Genomic DNA, 21052 nt, shown 5'->3' on the forward strand with positions numbered 1-21052 from the left:
ACTATTTTCTCTTGTGCTGATTAGTCATTGCAGCATTTACTCTCAGCCTCTCACGGTTTGTGGTGCTGATTGCTATCACAGCTCTGAAGAAAGGTTTCTAAACCACAGCATTTGACAGAAGAAATAGAGCAAGAACTAGAGAGAGGACAAAAGGTTGACTGCCCTAGAGGTCATGCACAGGGCTACATTTACCTAAGTACAGCAACCTGCTTATAATCGAAAGAGAAAAACGCCTATATTGCGACCCAAATCGGGAGATGGGCGTCTTTCTCCCGTGGGCGCCCAAATCGGTATAATCGAAAGCCGATTTTGGGCGTTTCCAACTGCAATCCTTCGCGGAAACGGGTAAAGTTGACGGGGGCGTGTCGGAGGCGTGGTGAAGGCGGAACTGGGGCGTGGTTATCGGCCAAGGAGAGATGGGCGTCTTTAGCTGATAATCGAAAAAAAAGGCGTTTTTACCGCGATTTTGGGTCACTTTTTTTGGACCCTTTTTTTTCACGAACAAGTCCCAAAAAAGTGCCCCAACTGCCCAGATGACCACTGGAGGGAATCGGGGATGACCTCCCCGGACTCCCCCAGTGGTTACTAACCCCCTCCCACCAAAAAAACCCCACTTTAAAAACTTTTTTTCCAGCCTCTATGCCAGCCTCAAATGCCGTACCCACCTCCATGACCGCAGAATGTGTTCTATCCTGTGACAGCCTTTCCCTGGTTCTGATGTGGTTCTCGGGTGAGCGTGACACCTTTTCTGTTATGCGCACTGCAGAGTCACATCAGCAATGCATTGTGGTGGGTGTAGGGTATTGGGCTCTGTGATTCCACTAGCATGTGTTCAATGCTCAATATGTTGGTAGTTGGTAGGCTCTACTCCCATGGTGCTTTTCCCCCTGCCTACTGGGTCAGAGTGTGCCCTGTTTTGTTTCCAGTAGTCCATGAGGTAGTGGCCATTTTTGTAAGCCAGTTTTAGCTCCCTTTCACGTGTTAGCCACGTTACAGAACTTAGTTCTTACCTTGAATGTGGCTGAAAGTGGGCATTGTACACCATTCTGCCAGCTCTGACCTACTGCTCATCTCAGTAACAGGGATACTCTTTCCAAGTGGGGCACAACCTCTGATCTGCAGTTAACTGTGAGTAAGCGTGCTTATTCCGTTTTCGGAGAGATTAGTCTTCAGGTGTCAACTGGTGTGCCAATGTTATATAGCAGCAACAAGTCCTAGAGGCCTGGTTGTATGCAGTTCCCTGGAGCACTTTTAGTGGGTACCGCAGTGCACTTCAGCCAGGTGGACCCAGGCCCATCCCCCCCTACCTGTAACACTTGTGTTGGTAAATGGGAGGTCTCCAAAACCCACTGTACCCACATGTAGGTGCCCCCTTCACCCCTAAGAGCTATGGTAGTGTTGTACATTTGTGGGTAGTGGGTTTTGGGGGAGGGGGGTTGGGTGCTCAGCACCCGTGGTAAGGGAGCTATGCATGTGGGAGCTGTTTCTGAAGTCCACCGCACTGACCTCTAGGGTGCCCAGTTGGTGTCCTGGCATATCAAGGGGGCCAGTGTACTATGAATCCTGGCCCCTCCCATGACTAAATGGCTCGGATTAGGACGTTTTTGAGCTGAGTGTTTAACGTTAAAAAAAAAAATAAACGCCCAGCTGAAAAACGTCCATTTTTTCGAAAATACGGTCTGTCCCGCCTCTTCACGTACCCGTTTTCGGACATAGACGCCCATGGAGATAGGCGTTCGCGTTCGATTATGCCCCTCCAAGTGTCCCATTGCATGAGCACACAAGGTTCTACCCTATGCTCCGCCCATGTGACCACCTTCTTGCATTTACATGCTATGCCACTTACCTGTGCTCTTACAGAACATCGCTTAAGGGTTTTACTGCCACTTATGTGCCTATGTGTAAACTTACTCATGAAAGGAACAGTATTCTGTAAACTTATAGCAATAGTTCCCAAACCTATCTTGGGGACTCCCCAGCCAGTCAGGTTTTCAGGATATCCACAATGAATATTCATGAGTTAGATCTCAATGCAGTGTTGGATCATAAAAGCATCATTGGTACATCCAATGACATTCTAGCTAATCATTGCAGAGAGTTCAATCATGATTTTTCTTAATTGAAATGTATGGCGATTGATTGGGTGGCTCCACATAACCATGGTGGACATTTTTGTAAGTGTCTTTTATTTACAGTTAGAGCAGCGATGGATATTTAAAATTAATATGCTGGAACCTGTGAGACTAAATGGGAAAATTGAATGAGTTAATTTCTTCTGACTTCCTCTATTTGCAATAGGTTTAACCTGCTACTTCGCCTTCCTTTTTTCTGATTGGATGATTCTCCGCTGGCGTTTTTTAGAAAATTAATTTAGCCCTGGTAAAGCAGCAATGTTTATTGAAATCTGCTGTCCCTTTGTGAGAAGACTAATGAATTTTATTTTATGTTGTTTTTCAAAGGTGCTCTGCCTTGAAGTGATTCCGCCGATTCCCTGACGCAGTTTGTCGAAATAATGGCCATCATCGAAGGCAGCTAGTTGGCATAAGAAACACTGAGATGAAAATGGGCCTCTCAGTATAAGTTAACCCCCTGTTTACTAAGCTGCACTAGTGGCTGCTGTGTGCTAATGTCGACACAGCCCACTCACTTTGAGTAGGCTGTGCAGGCATAGCCATGCGGCTTAGCAAACTGGAGGGGGGGGGGAGTGTTTCAAAGTTAAATATATACAAAGTTTTAAAAATATTATTCACTTAATGAACATGGAAGGTTTTTTATGCCTGTGATTGCAACTAAGCCTTGACATGACCAAGTACTTTCTGGTTGAGGCTTGCTGAGGCTTTTTCCTCCTTGTGATTTCTGCATGTTATTTTCTTTAATGAGGATTTGTTTGATTGATGTTGTGTGTACCTCACTACCTTCATTCTTAATCTGTTGCCTGAGCTGGCAAGTCAAACAAAAGCACTGATGCAGTTAGCGTCTGTTGCTGGTCACAGAAACGCTTTTGAATATTGACCCCATGATGACCCAGGATGTTATTGTACAGGATTGTTAATGGGAGTGGGGGAGGCTCCAGGCTGAAGATTTACCTAGGACACTGAATTCCAAACCTGTACCAGGACCGCCAGCTAGTAAGGTTTTCTGGGTACCTACAATAAATATGCATGAGATGTATTTGAATGTATTAAAGGCAGTGTATGCAAATTTATCTCATGCATATTTCATCGTGGATATCCTGAAAACCTGCCTAAGTTAGGGTACCTAATATTTTTGTGCCAGCCCTGGGGTCAGTCCGGAGAGTCAGTGGGAAGGAAGATGATGTCTCATCATGCCATGCTTAAATGGACTTGTACAGGCTGGAAGAAGGGAGAGGCATACTTATGTTGGCCCACATAAGTAAGAACTTATAGAGGTGTTTGCGTCATCCTGCTTGGGCCAGAAGAAAGAAATGGAGTACAGTGGTCTTCCCTTAGCTGGCACAGAAATTGCTGCAGGCGTTCTACCTGACAAAAAGGCTGCTGCACCCCTCCTCCTCCTCCTTCTCGACCACGCAGGCTCACGCAAACACACATCTCCATTCTTCCAGCCTGTAAATCAAGTTTGGTAGGTGGTGTTTTCTTAGTTCCATCCCATGCGGACATGTTAATGAAGGATAGTACTGGATTCAGTGAGGTAATAAATAGAGGTAAAACAAAACAAAAAGAGACAGAAAATGAGATGAAACCTTTTTATTGGACTAACAATACATTTTTGTCTAGTGCCGGAACCTTCTTCCTCAGGTCAAGCCAATGTGAACAAAAGATGAAAGTATCAGATTTTAAAAGTAAAACATCAAAGAGTTCCAATGATAGCTCAAAAGAAAAAGGTAGGGGTTGGGGGGGGGGGGGGTGAGAAACAGAGAGAGGTGGTGCTTATTATGGACAAAAATTCGAAGGCCCATCCACAAATGTCCAGAGCCCATAAAGTGGTTAAAATAGCCCTGATCATCTGTGTTTTGCACTGGCTGTGGCAACAGCAGCAACAATTAGAGACAAAATCAACACAGACCTCTACCTTGTGTCGTTAAGTTTTGTGTTACAGTCTACATGCATTTTACCTTGTATTTTCTAATCTTATTCTCACAACAGTCTCAGAGCACTCTGTTTCTCTTCATTTCAGTTTATACTGTATGCCTAATTCCAAACTGTCCATTTCTTCATGTATTTACATCACTTAAATTTACACAGACATTTCTGTAAATTTGACTTCTTGCATTTTAAGTCAATTTTGAACCATCCACTTTGGGATATTATTTGTGAGTAGTATTTAATCATGGACTTTGCCCCATGTCTCAAGGAGAAAGCAAGTAAGTACATGAGCTCCAAGTAGTGACAAGCTTCTCAGATGACGACATCAAGATGACTTTTAGTCTTGACAAATGGAAAGCAACTTTTCATAGAGGAAAGTTGAGCAAAACTGAAGACATACCTCTGACTAATGACTGCGAGATAAAAGGAACTCGAAAAGGAAGTTGGATATAAATATCTAGGAATGGAGAATGGAACAATAATCAAGCATAAATCACTGAAATAAAAGATGAGTAAAGAATATTATATGTAACTACTCCAGTTCCTCTATAAGACTGTGTTTCCCCTTTTTATTTTTTTCACGGTGACATCAGTGATCTTATTAGCAATCTTACTCTGGAATGTTGACCGTCTAGTATTAAAATATAGACTGAAGTAATGGTATTAAGTACTACCAGGGAAGAAATATTATATAAATATGTCAACCTTTCTTGCGCAGTTTAAATAAATAGAATAATAGAATTTGCTAAAATGTTAAAAACGTAAAACTTATAAAAATCTTACACAGCTGTGTCAACTACAGTACCGAATAATAAAGTGTTTCTTAATCATTAAAAACCAGTGTTTAAAAATAAATTGATTTCCCTTTTTAGATTTGTCCAATACCAGGTATGCAGTTGGACCTAACTTCTGTGACCAATATGTTACACACATACTTCTGTTTCAATTCAGCTGCTATTGGATGAGTGTATGTGTACCTTTAGTTTAACCTGTTCTAGAATTCAGTTCTTTTCATTATACTTTTGTAAACCGTACTCTCCTACAGTTGTCCAAGTAATTCTACTAGAATAACCTCAGGATTCTAAATTTCTCATGTACTGTAATTATAGTAAAGTGTGTGTTCTATTGGGGTTTTTTTTTTTTTTTAAACATCTGTAGGGGGTCTTTTACAAAGCTGCACTAACGATTTTAGCTCACTGTAAAAATCAGCTGGCAGTAAATGCTGAGGAGTGGCCTAGTGGTTAGGGTGGTGGACTTTGGTCCTGGGGAACTGAGGAACTGAGTTCGATTCCCACTTCAGGCACAGGCAGCTCCTTGTGACTCTGGGCAAGTCACTTAACCCTCCATTGCCCCATGTAAGCCGCATTGAGCCTGCCATGAGTGGGAAAGCGCAGGGTACAAATGTAACAAAAATAAAATAGATACTATTGGAGATTCTACATGGAATGTTGCTACTATTGGAGATTCTACATGGAATGTTGCTATTCCACTAGCAACATTCCATGTAGAAGCCTGCGCGGCCACATTGGTGATCTGCAAGGGCCGACTTCTACGTGGAATGTGCGGGGAACTGAGCAACTGAGTTCGATTCCCACTTCAGGCACAGGCAGCTCCTTGTGACTCTGGGCAAGTCACTTAACCCTCCATTGCCCCATGTAAGCCGCATTGAGCCTGCCATGAGTGGGAAAGCGCAGGGTACAAATGTAACAAAAATAAAATAGATACTATTGGAGATTCTACATGGAATGTTGCTACTATTGAAGATTCTACATGGAATGTTGCTATTCCACTAGCAACATTCCATGTAGAAGCCTGCGTGGCCACATTGGTGATCTGCAAGGGCCGACTTCTACGTGGAATGTGCGGGGAACTGAGCAACTGAGTTCGATTCCCACTTCAGGCACAGGCAGCTCCTTGTGACTCTGGGCAAGTCACTTAACCCTCCATTGCCCCATGTAAGCCGCATTGAGCCTGCCATGAGTGGGAAAGCGCAGGGTACAAATGTAACAAAAATAAAATAGATACTATTGGAGATTCTACATGGAATGTTGCTACTATTGGAGATTCTACATGGAATGTTGCTATTCCACTAGCAACATTCCATGTAGAAGGCTGCGCAGGCTTCTGTTTCTGTGAGTCTGACATCAGACTCACAGAAGCAGAAGCCTGCGCGGCCACATTGGTGATCTGCAAGGGCCGACTTCTACGTGGAATGTTGCTAGTGGAATAGCAACATTCCATGTAGAATCTCAAATAGTAGCAACAGTGGAGGAGTGGCCTAGTGGTTAGGATGGTGGACTTTGGTCCTTAGGAACTGAGTTCCATTCCCACTTCAGGCACAGGCAGCTCCTTGTGACTCTGGGCAAGTCACTTAACCCTCCATTGCCCCATGTAAGCCACATTGAGCCTGCCATGAGTGGGAAAGCGCAGGGTACAAATGTAAAATAAAATAAAAATTATATTCCTATGGGTGTCTCAGTATTTACTGCCAGATGAATTTTACCGTGAGCTAAAACACTAGCACAGCTTTGTAAAAGGCCCCTTTAATGTATGTTTGTTGTTAAATGAAGTCATTTATTTTCATCAACATTGCTGCTCTCTTGAGTTGGGTGCCAGTTGACTCCTCCTCCTGAGCAGTCTTCTTCTTTATTCTCTTCTTCTCTGGACCTCTTGGAACCTACTCCCTAACTTTACCATGTAAACAAAAGATGCTGTTTCCTTATTCTTAGTGTGTGACTTTAACTCTTGTGTGTTCTTCAGTTCTTGATTGACTTCTGTGATCCTAAGTATTTAGAAATAAAATGATAATTCAGTTTGACCTGTCTAAATCTCACCCTTACATCATTATTATCACTTCTTAAAACGACATGGACTCATTTCCAGAAGAGTGCCCAGCAGATCGGGCCGTATCAAACTTGGCTCCCTTAACCAAAGATTTAGTTAGCTAGGGGATCCACAGATTTTCCAGCACCTACTGTGAATTACATATTTGCCCAAATCATCTACTTAAATCTGTTCCTGATTGCTTCATCACTGACTTTACAGATCACCTAAACTTCATGCTTGCAAATGGTTTCTTCCCTGAGGACTATGGCAACATTTTACTCACCCCAATACCTAAGGATGCTTAAAAAAAAATCCAATGATCTTACTAATTTTCATCCAATTGCATCCATACCACTTTTTGCTAAATTAATGGAGAGTATGGTGACAAAGCAGCTAAATGACTACTTGGACAAATTCTCTATATTGCACGAATCACAATCAGGTTTTCGCCCCCTTCATAGCACTGAAACTGTGCTCATTACTCTCCTGTCCAATTTCAAAAAGGAAATAGCAATAGGTAATAGCATCCTCCTACTCCAATTTGACATGTCCAGTGCTTGACATGGTTAATCACAACATTCTATTAAACCTTCTTGATTACTTCGGGATTGGAGGGCATGTACTTAGTTGGATAAAGGGTTTTCTTACCTACAGAACCTACCAAGTAAAATCTAATTCAATCCTATCACCGCCATGGAAAGCAGATTGTAGAGTTCCTCAAGGCTCCCCTCTATCCCCTACACTGTTCAATATAATGTTGATTCCCTTGGCCAAATCCTTATCCAAGCTTGGCCTCAGCCCATTCATTTATGCCGATGACATCTCAATCTACATTCCCTTTAGAACCTGGCTGCAATCTCCAAAGAAATCAATCTTGACTTGCACACCATGAACAAATGGGCTAATACCTTTCAGTTCAAACTGAATACTGAGAAAACACACTGCCTTATCCTTTCATCTTTATATAATAGGTTCAAACCTTCATCTCTAATCACTCCAGACCTTACCCTTCCTATCTCTGAAAGCCTAAAAATACTTGGAGTAATCATCGATCACAACCTATCACTTGTAAGCCAAATTAATTCCGTAACAAAGAAAATGTTCTTCTCATTGTGGAAACTCAAGCGGATAAAACCTTTCTTTCCTAGGGAAGTTTTTCGACACCTAGTTCAATCAACGGCATTAAGTCACCTGGACTCCTGTAATGGAATATATGCTGGATGCAAAGAACAACTTGTTAAGAGACAGACTACCCAAAATACAGCAACACTGGCTCCCAATAAGGGAAAGAATTAACTTCAAAATTTGTGCCCTAGTCCACAAAATTCTTCATGGAGAAGTCCCAGGATACATGAATAACCTAATCAACCTTCCTTCTAGGAATACATCAAGAACATTCCATTATCCTACCTGCAGCAGCCTCAAGTATAAATCTACTTATGCTACCTCTTTTTCCTTTATCAGTACCCAATTATGGAATGCTTACCAAAAGCTGTCAAAACTACCCAAAATCATCTTAACTTTAGGAAATTACTCAAGACCAGCTTATTCAAGAAAGCCTACTCCCAGGATCCAACATAAATCATAAAGTCTTCCAAAGCAATACATTAATGAACTATTTTGGACTCTTTCCCTTCCCTTTTCCCTCCTTTCAACTTGTTCTTCTACACTCTCTGTTTATTATTTATTTATTACATTTGTACCCCGCGCTTTCCCGCTCATCGCAGGCTCAATGTGGCTTACATAGTAACAAGAGAATACAATCAATAGTAACAGAATCAACAAAGGGGGTATGTGATAGGACAAATGAACAAGGAGTAATATATTGTAATTGATTAATAACGGGTTGGTGATTGCCTTCTCGGTTTAATGTGAGCCACATTGAGCATGCAAACAAGTGAGAAAATGTGGGGTATAAATGTGACAAATAATAATAAAATATTATTTGTGCTCTTCCTGAAATGTTAACTATGCAGCTAAAGAGGGGCATTTTCTAAAGGGATGTCCACGTTTCGATTTGGACATCCTTGCAAAACGTCCCAATCCAGGGGCAGGGAAACCCGTATTTTCTAAGCAAGATGGACGTCCTTCTTTCATTTCAAAAATACCTTCAGGGGATGTCCAAATCCTTACATTTGTTCGTCCTTAGAGATGAACGTCCATAGACATGGTCGTTTCTGATTTTCAGCGATTTTCGAAAGCAAGGACGTCCATCTCAGAAACTATCAAATGCAAGTCATTTGGGCGTGGGAGTAGCCAGCATTTGTAGTGCACTGGTCCCCCTGACATGCCAGGACACCAAACGGGCACCCTAGGGGGCACTGCAGTGGACTTCATAAATTGCTCCCAGGTACATAGCTCCCTTACCTTGTGTGCTGAGCCCCCCAAAAACCCACTACCCACAACTGTACACCACTACCATAGCCCTTACGGGTGAAGGGGGGCACCTAGATGTAGGTACAGTGGGTTTGCGGTGGGTTTTGGAGGGCTCGCTGTTTCCTCCACAAATGTAACAGGTGGGGGGGATGGGCCTGGGTCCACCTGTCTGAAGTGCACTCACCCACTAAAACTGCTCCAGGGACCTGCTTATGACATCTAAGGCTGGCATAGAGGCTGGCACAAAATATTTTGAAAGATGTTTTTTTGAGGGTGGGAGGGGGTTAGTGATCACTGGGGGAGGAACAGGAGGTCATCCCCGATTCCCTCTGGTGGTCATCTGGTCAGTTCAGGCACCTTTTTGTACCTTAGTCATAAGAAAAACAGGACTGGGTGAAAACGTCCAAGTATTCATCAGGGACGTCCTTCTTTTTTTCGATTATGGGTCAAGGACGTCCAAATGTTATGCACGCCCAAGTCCCGCCTTCACTATGCCTCTGACACGCCCCCTTGAACTTTGGCCATCCCTGTGACAGAGTGCAGTTGGGGACATCTAAATCAGCTTTCAATTATACCGATTTGCACGACCCTGGAAGAAGGACGTCCATCTTCCGATTTATGTTGAAGGATGGGCATTCTTCTCTTTCGAAAATGAGCCCAATAGTCTCTCTGGGGTCAATATTCAAAAGGGGTTCAACAGGGCAGGAGAGGCTCCTACCCAGTTAAACCCACTGAGCTGGCCAGCTGCTGATATTTAGTGGCACTTTACTGCTGAATATTGACTCTAACTGAACATTCCCTAACCAAGTTAGGGGAGGTCTGGGAGCTGAGCATGGGTGCAGCCACTACTTAGCCAGTCAATCTGCTAACAGGCTAAGTGTACGGATAAAGTTAGGACAGCAAGAAGGCTGTCCTAACATTATCCACTGAGTTAACCATGCACCTGTCTGAATATTGACTAGTGTCTGGTTAACTTCTAGGTTGCTACACTAACCCGGATATTTAGTGCTGCATGCTGGTCATGTCATGGCATTGAATATCATTGAATATTCAGCCCATTGCTGTAAGCAAACTTACAAGCTGCTTTGTTACATTTGTATCCCACATTTTCCCACCTATTTGCAGGCTCAATGTGGCTTACCTAGTACCGTAAAGGCGTTCGCCAATTCCGGTATGAACAAATACAGTAATGTTGTGGTAGAATAAGGTTCGTGTGTACAGACATATTAGGGAATTGTAGAGAGGAAGAGTTATTATATGTCCATTACGAGCTTTGGTTTCGTTGTGTTGCAGGGTACAGGCATTTAAGTTGAGTTGGTAGGGTATGCCTTTTTGAACAGGTTAGTTTTTAATGATTTCCGGAAGTTTAGGTGATCATAAGTTGTTTTCACGGCTTTTGGTAATGTGTTCCATAGTTGTGCGCTTATGTAGGAAAAGCTGGATGCATATGTTGATTTGTATTTGAGTCCTTTGCAGCTTGGGTAGTGGAGATTTACGTATGTTCGTGTTAATCCTGTTGTGTTTCTGGTTGGTAGGTCTATGAGGTCTGTCATGTATCCCGGGGCTTCGCCGTAGATAATTTTATGAACCAGGGTGCAGATTTTGAAAGCAATACGTTCTTTGATTGGGAGCCAGTGCAGTTTTTCTCGGAGGGGTTTAGCGCTTTCGAATCGCGTTTTTCCAAATATAAGCCTGGTTGCCGTGTTTTGAGTGGTCTGAAGTTTCTTTATAATTTGTTCTTTGCATCCCACATAAATTCTGTTGCAGTGGTCTACATGGCTTAGTACCATTGATTGTATCAAAGTTGCGAAATGTTTCCCTCAGGAAGAATGGTTTCACACGTTTGAGTTCCACATTGAGTGGAACATTTTCTTTGTTGTAGATTTCACTTGGTTCTCTAGTGTGCTTACCACCAAGGGTTGAATTTTGGGCCCTCCATTCTTTTACCTGATTCTTACTACCTAAATATTGTTGTTCTTTTATTGCTCTAAATATTATACAACACTCTATATTTACGTTTTAATACTTGCATGAATGTTAACAATTTATATTATACGTCTCTCATTTTGCAGACTGGAATCTATTGTTAGGAACCAATGTTCTTTATTAGCTAAAGTGAGAATTCTCCCCAATGCAGCATGATACTGCACAAAGCCAGAGGGTATGAGGAGAATGATCTTAGTCTCTCATATTTACTACTAACGCTCACTGTAGTACTTGCATTGCCCCAAAGAGAGCTTCATAAGCTGTAACATGTACAGGATTTCTGGCCTCTTAAAGTGTAATATACTCTTAAAGTGGCCATGTGCTATAATATCCGGAGAGTATAACATTAGCACATCAGCACACTCAAAAAGTCTCTGTTCTTTCTGAAATTTACTTTATTGAATAAATGCAGCTAATTTACTCACATTTTATAGATTCTGAGAAGCTTGTTGCCCCAAAGCAAGAGCCTTCATAGTTCTGAATGCTGAATCGATGGGTGGAGGTGGAATTTTGAAGAGAAAGAAGCTTTATGGCAGGTAAGTGGGAGAATTGGCAGGTAGATGAAGGTAGTTTACAGATGAGATGCTGGATTGTGAAATAGTGCAGTAAAAAGACAAGTTCATTCCAGGGAAGCAGAGAAACCTATGCTTCTGAGACAAGAGGGAAGTGGAGATCGCAGGGTCAGAGGAACCAAGAAGAACACCCACAGGCCAGAGGGCTAGGTGAAGGGACCAATAGGGCCAGAACCTGAGACCAGGATACAGAGGAGGTCATAGAAGGCAGTCCTTGATTGGACAGAGAGGTTATATCCCTGCTGACCCATCAAAGCAAAGATAGTAGGGATAATCAGGAAATAATAGCAGATAGACAAATGACACAAACTCAAAGAGGAAGCCTTTGCAGGAGAAAAGACCACTAGTAGTGAAGCTTATACAGATAAGCAGGGGTGGCTACAATACGTATGAGACTACATTTCGCACAATGAACCTCTCACATATCATGGCACTGAAATCCTAAGGACTGAGATTAGCATTAAGCACATTTTAGAGCTACACTGTAAAGCCCAGTTTAAGGCTGCTGGGGGCAGAGCATAGGCAACTTATCAAAGGTGTGCTTGGAAATTGCTTTTAATCAAGACTGTGACACCCAAAACAATGGGAAATATTTCTTTATCTTTCTACCACATTTTCTTGGTCTCAGACTGCATTTCCTGTTACTTGAGGATTTTCTCTGTCTCCACAGGATTCACAGATTAGTTGTTTGGGACTTTAACCTCTATGATCAGTGCCATTCTTATGTTTTTCTTGTACCACTATGCCCAATTTCCTTGCATCCTGTTCTTTATCAGTCAGAATGGAGATGTCCCATGTGATCAGAACCTCTTCATTCTCCATAATTCTTGTGAAGGACAATTCTATAGTCAGGCATCCACATTCATATGCCGCTTGCGAGTATAAATGTCTAGAATACTAGCACTTTTCTGTCCCCACTGCATGGGGCAGCTTGTGGTGTCTACTTGTGACAGATTGCAAGTCTATATATTATTAAGTTGTGTATACAGACTCTGTGATTAGTCTTTATTAACACCTGTGTTTTACACTCTTACTATTTTTTAGAACTTTGTTACTGCTTGCGTCTGGGCATGCTGGAAGGAGCAGAATTCCCCCTTCTCTCTGATTGCTCTCTCTGAGAGAATTGAGTGAGATGGAAGTTTTGCCTAGGTCATAGATCCAGTGTGTAGAGGGCCTGAATCCTCCATCCTGAGGCAGTACATTACTGCTTGTTTTTTTTCCTATCAGGATAGAAAGCCATAGTGATTTTCTACCTGTGTGGCTGCTGTGCCTGTTGATTTCAGTGTCCAAATGACCAGGCACTGCCAGTTTTTCCTTTCAGGCAAAATGGCTGATCACAGACACAGACTTACTCTGTATATACCAAATCCCTGATCTGACTCAACGCAAATGTAAGTGAATGATTTCTTTATCTTGTTATCAACTGTACTAAATAAAGAATGGGATTAAGGATTGGAGTTTATTCTTGATAATTAGCAGCCTCAGGTTTAACTCTTTGGATATACAGAACCAAAATTAACACCTTGTAGAGGCCAAAATAAGCACTTTTGTGCATTAAGTGTACATTTACCCATACGAGTGCCAGCAAGGTGCCCAGGCACTATTCTGCAAATACTATTTAACATACATAGTCCATATTTGCAAGGGGTATACACAGGGGTGGATCATGGGCAGGACTCCCACTTACACATGTAACTTATAAAAATACTGTAAGTTATGCACATGCCTGCCATTTTTAGCCACCAACATTTTTATTCCTGGTGTAACTGTGGGCGCCTAAATGTTAGGCATGCCAATACTGGGTTATGCTACTGTTCTATAATGGAACCTAGTCACCTAGGGTCTGATATAGACTAGGCCTTCACCTCGCGGCCTTGGGGCAACTAAATAGAAGTGCCCAGTTATATAATTGCCTTTTTAGGGCCATGAGCCCAGTACTTTTCCAATACAGCAATATTGTTTACAAAGTTTTCGATGAATGAGATGTCACTTTGTTGTACCTTTCTGAATAGAAATTTCTACCATCAGAACTCCACAGTCAGCTACAAGATGGGTGACTGTTACAGAATGAACAGATTTTTTTCTATGCTTGCTTTAAACCATCTTGTCCGTAGTCCACTGTCCTAGACTGCAACTATCAATTGCTCAACCTTAGGATTCAATTCACCTCTTCTTAACCCAGCATTTCCCAAACTGTGCGCCACAGCACCCCAGTGCACTGCAGCAAACTCACAGGGGTGCCACAGGGCAGATGGGAGTTCACATGCCAAGCGCCAGAACAATGATTGGTGTGGTATCGTTCATCTTCCTCTCTCTACCCCCCCCCCCACCCCACTTGCTCACCCGTTCACTGCAGGCTGCCGGCAGCGATGTAAACTAGAGAGCTGCACGGGAATGGGGTTCGCGAGAATCCAGCAGAACCTGCGGGATTCCCGCAGGGACGGAAGCAGGTCCTGCGGGGTTCCCGCGGGGATGGAAGCAGTTCTGCAGGGTTCCCCACGGGGACGGAAGCAGGTCCTGTGGGGTTCCCGCGAGGATGGAAGCAGTTCTGCGGGGTTCCCATGGAAGTGTAAGCTGCACTGCATCAGCCTCTCATCTACCGAGTACCTTGAGTGCTGTCTCCTCCTCTTCCTCCTTGCTTTAACAGCACAAATGTGGAAAGTCTTCCATTAAGGAGGTGGTAAAGACACAAATGATGATGGAATTCAAAAAGGCTTGAGATGAACACAGAGGATCTCTAATTAGAAAATGGAAGTTATAAAAATCCTAACCTTAAATGGCTGCATGTGTGTGGCTGCATGTGTGGGCCGATACAGTGCAGACTTGTATGGTCTGTGTCTAATATATGGCAGTCTAGTTTAGGATGGGCTAGAAAGGGCTTAGACAGCAACTTCAGTGGCTGGAACATAAGGACAGTGCTGGACAGGTTTTTACGGTCTTTATCCCACAAATGAGAAGACGAATAGACTGGAGTGGGCTTTAGCGAGAACTCCAGCAGCTGGAACATAAGTATAGGGCCAGATAGACGTCTATGGGCTATGTTCCAGAAACACGAAAAGAAAGTATATAATATCACACTCGTTGATTTAATCATGAATTGATAATGAGTGTGACTATTGGGCAGACTGGATGGACCGTTCAGGTCTTTATTTGCTGTCACTTACTACGTTACAATTAATCCTCTTTGCTCCCGGGCTGACGCGCACACCTCAGCTCTGACACAGGCAAGAGCATCGGATGTCACCTGACCTACTGGTGCATCCATGTGGTGACCTCTCAGCACACAGTGCCAGAAATCAGAGACAAATCTTACATGGGCACACCAGAGTGTTCCAAGTTTCAGCTTCCATTCCTTCCTTGCCTACAGTGACGTGACTCAAATCCAGAGAAAGACTGAGGGAGCTGACCAGAAATTTCTTTTTATGTACCATTAAATTCTTGCGGGGGATGGGTGGGGATGGGTTAAATTCTTGCGGGGACGGGTGGGAACGGATTGGAATGGATTACATTTTTGCGGGGATGGGTAAGATTCCAGTGGGGACGGGTGGGGATGGGTAAGATTTCTGTCCCATGTAAACGCTGCCTTCAGCCTGCCCCAGAAACCTTCTTTTTACAGTGTCCTGTCTATGCAGAAACAGGAAGTGGCTGTACATAGAAGGTTTCCGGGGCAGGCTGAAGTCAGCGCTTACACATCTCTGCCAATGTTGGTGGCCTAGAAGTTTGGAGGCCTGCTCCCACCCCGGGACTCTGGCTGCTCACTACTCAGGGAGGGAGGCAGGGGCTGCAGGACATTATGTTGCCTCTTTCCTGTGCTCAGCTCCGGGCTCTTCTTCATCCACCTTTCCCCAGGAACAAGGTAAAAAAATTGATTATATGGATTACAAGGGGGCATGGGGTAGGGAGAAATATTGTACATGTGTGGCTGGGTGAGGGGGTGGAGACCTATGGCCAGGGGGAGGGGTGGAGACCTGTGTGGCCTGGGGGGGGGGTGCGGCAAAAAATTGTTTGGGCACTAAGGGTGCCATGAACTGAAAAAGTTTGGGAACCTCTGTCTTAAATAAAAAAATTAATGAAAGTGCTATGTTTAAGTATTTATATACCGCTTAGACCTAAGCAGTTTACAGTTTAATTTTACAGGTACTGGGTCTCTCCCTAGAGGGCTCACAGTCTGAATAGTACATTGTACTATAGTTGTAATGATGATTTTTCTGCTATACTTACACATTTCACAAAAAATGGCGGAAGATGAACCAAAACAGACCGGACATAAGCGTGTATGCTTTTCGTTAGCATACACGCTTACGTCCGCCATCAGACAGCATTAGCGTATTTTGTTTCATGAGTATCTCGGAGGTGCACCTGTAAACATCAGATTCAGGACCCCTGAGGAAGGCCTGTTGGCCGAAACACGGACCGTGTAGGGTCCCATTAAACTTTTCTGGTGCTCTTAATCCTTATGGTTTTTCTGGTCTGTTTTAGTTCATCTTCCGCCATTTTTTGTGGTTTGTGTTTGATTTTACGGGAGATTCGGACCTTCCTTTTGTGTGTTTGGCAATTTTTGTCATACTTACACATTTGCCACTTGTTTTTCCTCCTGAGTTGTTTTACCTCCCATCTGTGTACATGCATATCTTATAAAATATTTCAAAAACAATTCCCCAAACTGCTTTATAGAAGTTAGACCATTAGATATCTGGCTAGTACCAAAATATTTTTATCAGGTACTTCACAGCCATACTGTTCCTCGTAAGTCCATTGTTTGACATTTATTATATTCTTTCTTTATTAATTCCGAATATCAAAAATAACTTATCTTTGAAAATCATAGCTAACCTCCCTCAACACACTCTGAGATCAGTATCCAGGGATCTCATGTAACTATCAGGTTTTTAGGATATCCACGATGAATATTCATGAGATAGATTTGCATGTAGTAAAGGTGGTGTATACAAATCAATCTCATGAATATTCATCGAGGATATCCTGAAAACCTTACAGGTTTTGGAATCATTGTGCTACTACTACTACTACTATTTAGCATTTCTATAGCGCTACAAGGTGTACGCAGCGCTGCACAAACATAGAAGAAAGACAGTCCCTGCTCAAAGAGCTTACAATCTAATAGACAAAAAATAAAGTAAGCAAATCAAATCAATTAATGTGTACAGGAAGGAGGAGAGGAGGGTAGGTGGAGGCGAGTGGTTACAAGTGGTTACCAGTCAAAAGCAATGCTAAAGAGGTGGGCTTTCAGTCTAGATTTAAAGGTGGCCAAGGATGGGGCAAGACGTAGAGGCTCAGGAAGTTTATTCCAGGCGTAGGGTGCAGCGAGACAGAAGGCGCGAAGTCTGGAGTTGGCAGTAGTGGAGAAGGGAACAGATAAGAAGGATTTATCCATGGAGCGGAGTGCACGGGAGGGGGCATAGGGAAGGACGAGTGTGGAGAGATACTGGGGAGCGGCAGAGTGAGTACATTTACAGCAAAATTAAAACTCATACATTCTTGAGGACAGTCAAAAAGTACACAAAACTGAAAAGCACTAAAAGAAAAGCTGGGTAGAGGCTTTTACCCAGCGGGTGTCAAGCTACAGACCTCACCTTGGCTTGGACCAGCTTCTCGCCAGGTTTTTATACTTGTATTTTCAGTTTTGTGTACTCTTTAGTTGTCCTTTTATACCTGTATTCTGTAAGGAAACTCAGATGCCCAGGTTCCATTGCAGAACACAGGCTTCTACAGCACTGCCTCAAGCTGCCTAGATAGAGGCACCCAGTTACAGAATTACCCCCCCCCCCCAAGTGTATTTAGTTAATCCAATAAAAATGTATTACTTTATTTTCCAGTATTTGTTTTTATTACAGTCTGACACTTATCCTCATTCTTGTTTTCCTTAATTCTCTGGCTAACTTATGTTTTTGATTGCATTAGTTTTCTTTTGACTCTTACAAACGTTCCTCCTGCCATCTAGTGGTCTTACATTTTCATCTCTTTGCTCTTTTTCCCTTTGATTTCTGATCACTTTTAAGACAAATCTAGGTTCTAAACAGAAAATGGCTACAGCCTCATGACTTGTTAATCTTCTAGTTTTCTTGGTATTTTTTTCAATTATAGTGAAGCAAAAGGGGAAGACAATGACTTTTTCCACAGAGCCTGGGTTAGTCCCCTCTACAAGCCTCATGGATCAAGTTGTGGAATGTCTTGAACCCCAGAAGAGAAGCTCAGGTGTATGCTAACTTGAATTGCTGCTGGACACAGGCAGGCCATTGGCAGTCCATTGACCAGAAACACTGAGTCCAGAACCATTGATGCCTGCAGCATAACCAAGATTGAATCCTCACTGCTTGATCTGGCTGCCCAGATGCCTACACCAGGTGATTTAACTTTTCTAATTGTATTGGTCCCAGTGTATGGTTTCTGCTTTCCACTGTCTTTTTTTTAAAGTCTGCTTCCAAGATTTCCTGTGCAATTTCCATTTCTTTTCTATTCTGTCTTCTTCAATTCCTCCCCTACATCCACCTCACCTTGATCATTCATGTTGAGCTTTCTTCCATCTACTTTTCTGCTTCTCTCACCCCTGCTTACCATCTAGTCTTCAAGCTTCCTCTTTTCACTACAACTATCTATAGCTTTCTATTTCTTACCCACTGTGTCCAATATCTCCCTTCCCTTCTTGTCCCTGTGCCACACTTTGGATACAAGAAACAAAGAGCTCCAGAGTCTTAATGAATGGATGAGACAATGGTGCAGGGAAGATGGATTTAGATTTATTAGGAATCAGGCAACATTCTGGGGAAGGGGTAGAATATTCTGAAAATATGGACTCCACCGTAACTGGGGTGGAATCAGGCTGAAGGTATTAATGTTTAAAAAAGAGATAGTGGCATACATGGAGAGGGTCAACGTACACAGTACCAGCAGTCCAAAATACAAAGCACCAAGGGCTCTCAAGAATGGAACAAGTGTGCTTTACTGGTGACCCGACATGGGCTGTGTTTTGGCATAAGAAACGCCTGCCTCAGGGGGTCAATTCCACCAACCAACACTAAGGGCTAGATTCTATATATGGCGTCTAAAAAAAAATCAGCGAGGTAAACATTTATGACTAAGGGCTTCTTTTACAAAGCTGCGCTAGCGAGTCCCATGTGGCAAATGAGAGGAAGCTCATAGGAATTGAATGGGCTTCCTCTCATTTGTCGCACCGAGAATCGGTAGCGCAGCTTTGTAAAAGAGGCCCTAAGTGTATTCTGTAAGTGGCGCGTAGATTTATTCACGGTATATAGAACGTGCTGAGTTGATATCCCAGCGCCTAAAACTACGAGCCTCCATTTATACCAAGAAAAATGTGGCATAAATCCCTGCACGTAGATTTACACGCACTTGGCCACATTCTATAATTACGCACATAAATTTTGGAATGCCCCTTTCCCCACCCATAGCCACACCCCTTTTGAACTGCACGCATTAGAATTTAGATGCAGTTCATTACAAAATACGCTTAGTGAGTTATTTGCATAAATTCTAATTATTGCCAGTTAGTGCTCATTATTGCTTAAGTGCCGTTATCAACGTTGATTAGCTTGTTAAATGTAAATGCATGAATCCCCTCCACAGATATTCAGAACTGTTTTATATCATTTGCTTGTTCATATTTCTACTATGTTACCCAAGATCTTTTCTGGAAGACTAAATGTCTATTTTCTAATCTACTTCCACTATTCATGATATATTGTAAGCCACATTGAGCCTGCAAAGAGGTGGGAAAATGTGGGATACAAATGCAATAAATAAATTACATGCATTGCTCTAAAATATGCTTGGATTTCAGCACGGAATGCTAGGAACAATATATAGAATCCAGGGACAAGTGGATAATTGGTACTGTCAATGCTTCACTTAACTGGCTTCAAATCTGTCAGTTCTGAAATGACATCTATTGTCATATGTGCCACCACATATGTATACTGTGATACCGTTTGTACATTTACTTCTATATAGTGCACCTAGAGATCCGTGCCAAATTCCAGGTGTATTCTATAACAACACTTACTTAATTGGCTTAACAAGCTTGGCTTAACAAGCTAAGCATCATTGAAACAGCACTTAAGCAATATTGAGCACTAGTTGGCAATAATTAGAATTTACGTGCACAATTTGTTAAGTGTATGCTGTTATGCAGTGTGCCTTTATAAAATTGACCGACCAAATCTAAAGAAATTGTAGCTATAACGAAGCCAGGTTTGGGAGCTGGTAGAAACATATGCATGTAGAGCACACTTGGAAGTGCTTTTTTAAACAGACTACATGCCAATGAGAACTCCACCCATGCAGTGCTCAAAACCCACCTCCAAGCAAGCTTACACTTGAGTGGTGCAAAATTACATGGGTTCTTGTCACCATGTGTAGGGGGTAATTTTAAAAGCAACCCTTTATGTGCATACACATGCAAAAAATTCCTTATAAAATTATCCCCAGATAGTGCTCCCCACTAAAGAAACAATATCAAGCCAATCCCTGCAAGCCAGTGACATAGCCAGACAGCAAATTTTGTGTGGCACAATGCATTTCCTCTCTGCTCCTTGCCCACCCCCGCCCTCTCCTCAACTTCCAGTCAACTTAAAAATTGAATACTTCAGCTGGCGGGGATCCTCAAGCCCCACCAGTTAAAGACATCCGCAGCCCACCCAGTAGCAGCATACCTATGATGTGGCTGGCAGGGATCCCCAAGCCCCACCAGCCGAAAACTCCCAACAAGTGTCCCTCCTGCATACCTTGTAAGTAGCAGATCTTTGCCTGCAGTGAGCAGTGACATACATACTGCTTGCACCGGCCCCACAGCCTTCCCTCTGATGTATTTCTGCCTAGGCGGAAACAGGAAGTTGCATCAGAGAGAAGGGTGTGGGGCCAACATGAGCAGTGTGTATTAGTTGCTGCTCGCTGCTGGTGAAAATCTGCTATTTAAAAGGTATACAGGACAGGGGGGATGTTTGAGAGACCATATGGCATGCAGGCGAGAGAAGGAGAGACCAAATCACGTGTGGGACGAGGCGAGGTTCTTCTGCCCACCCATCTTGGGCCCAGGCCCACCCAAAATTGGGTGTCTGGCTACGCCCCTGAGCCCACCATAACTCCCCCTCAGACAACCAAGGCACTCAGTGGAAGCACTTTCATCCACCAACACCAGAAACCTGCACATGCTCAGTTCTCGTGCATGAACTGAGCATTGGCGGGGTACTG

Source organism: Microcaecilia unicolor, chromosome 12 (genome assembly GCF_901765095.1).
Source record: "Microcaecilia unicolor chromosome 12, aMicUni1.1, whole genome shotgun sequence".
NCBI classification, from domain to species: Eukaryota; Metazoa; Chordata; class Amphibia; order Gymnophiona; family Siphonopidae; genus Microcaecilia; species Microcaecilia unicolor.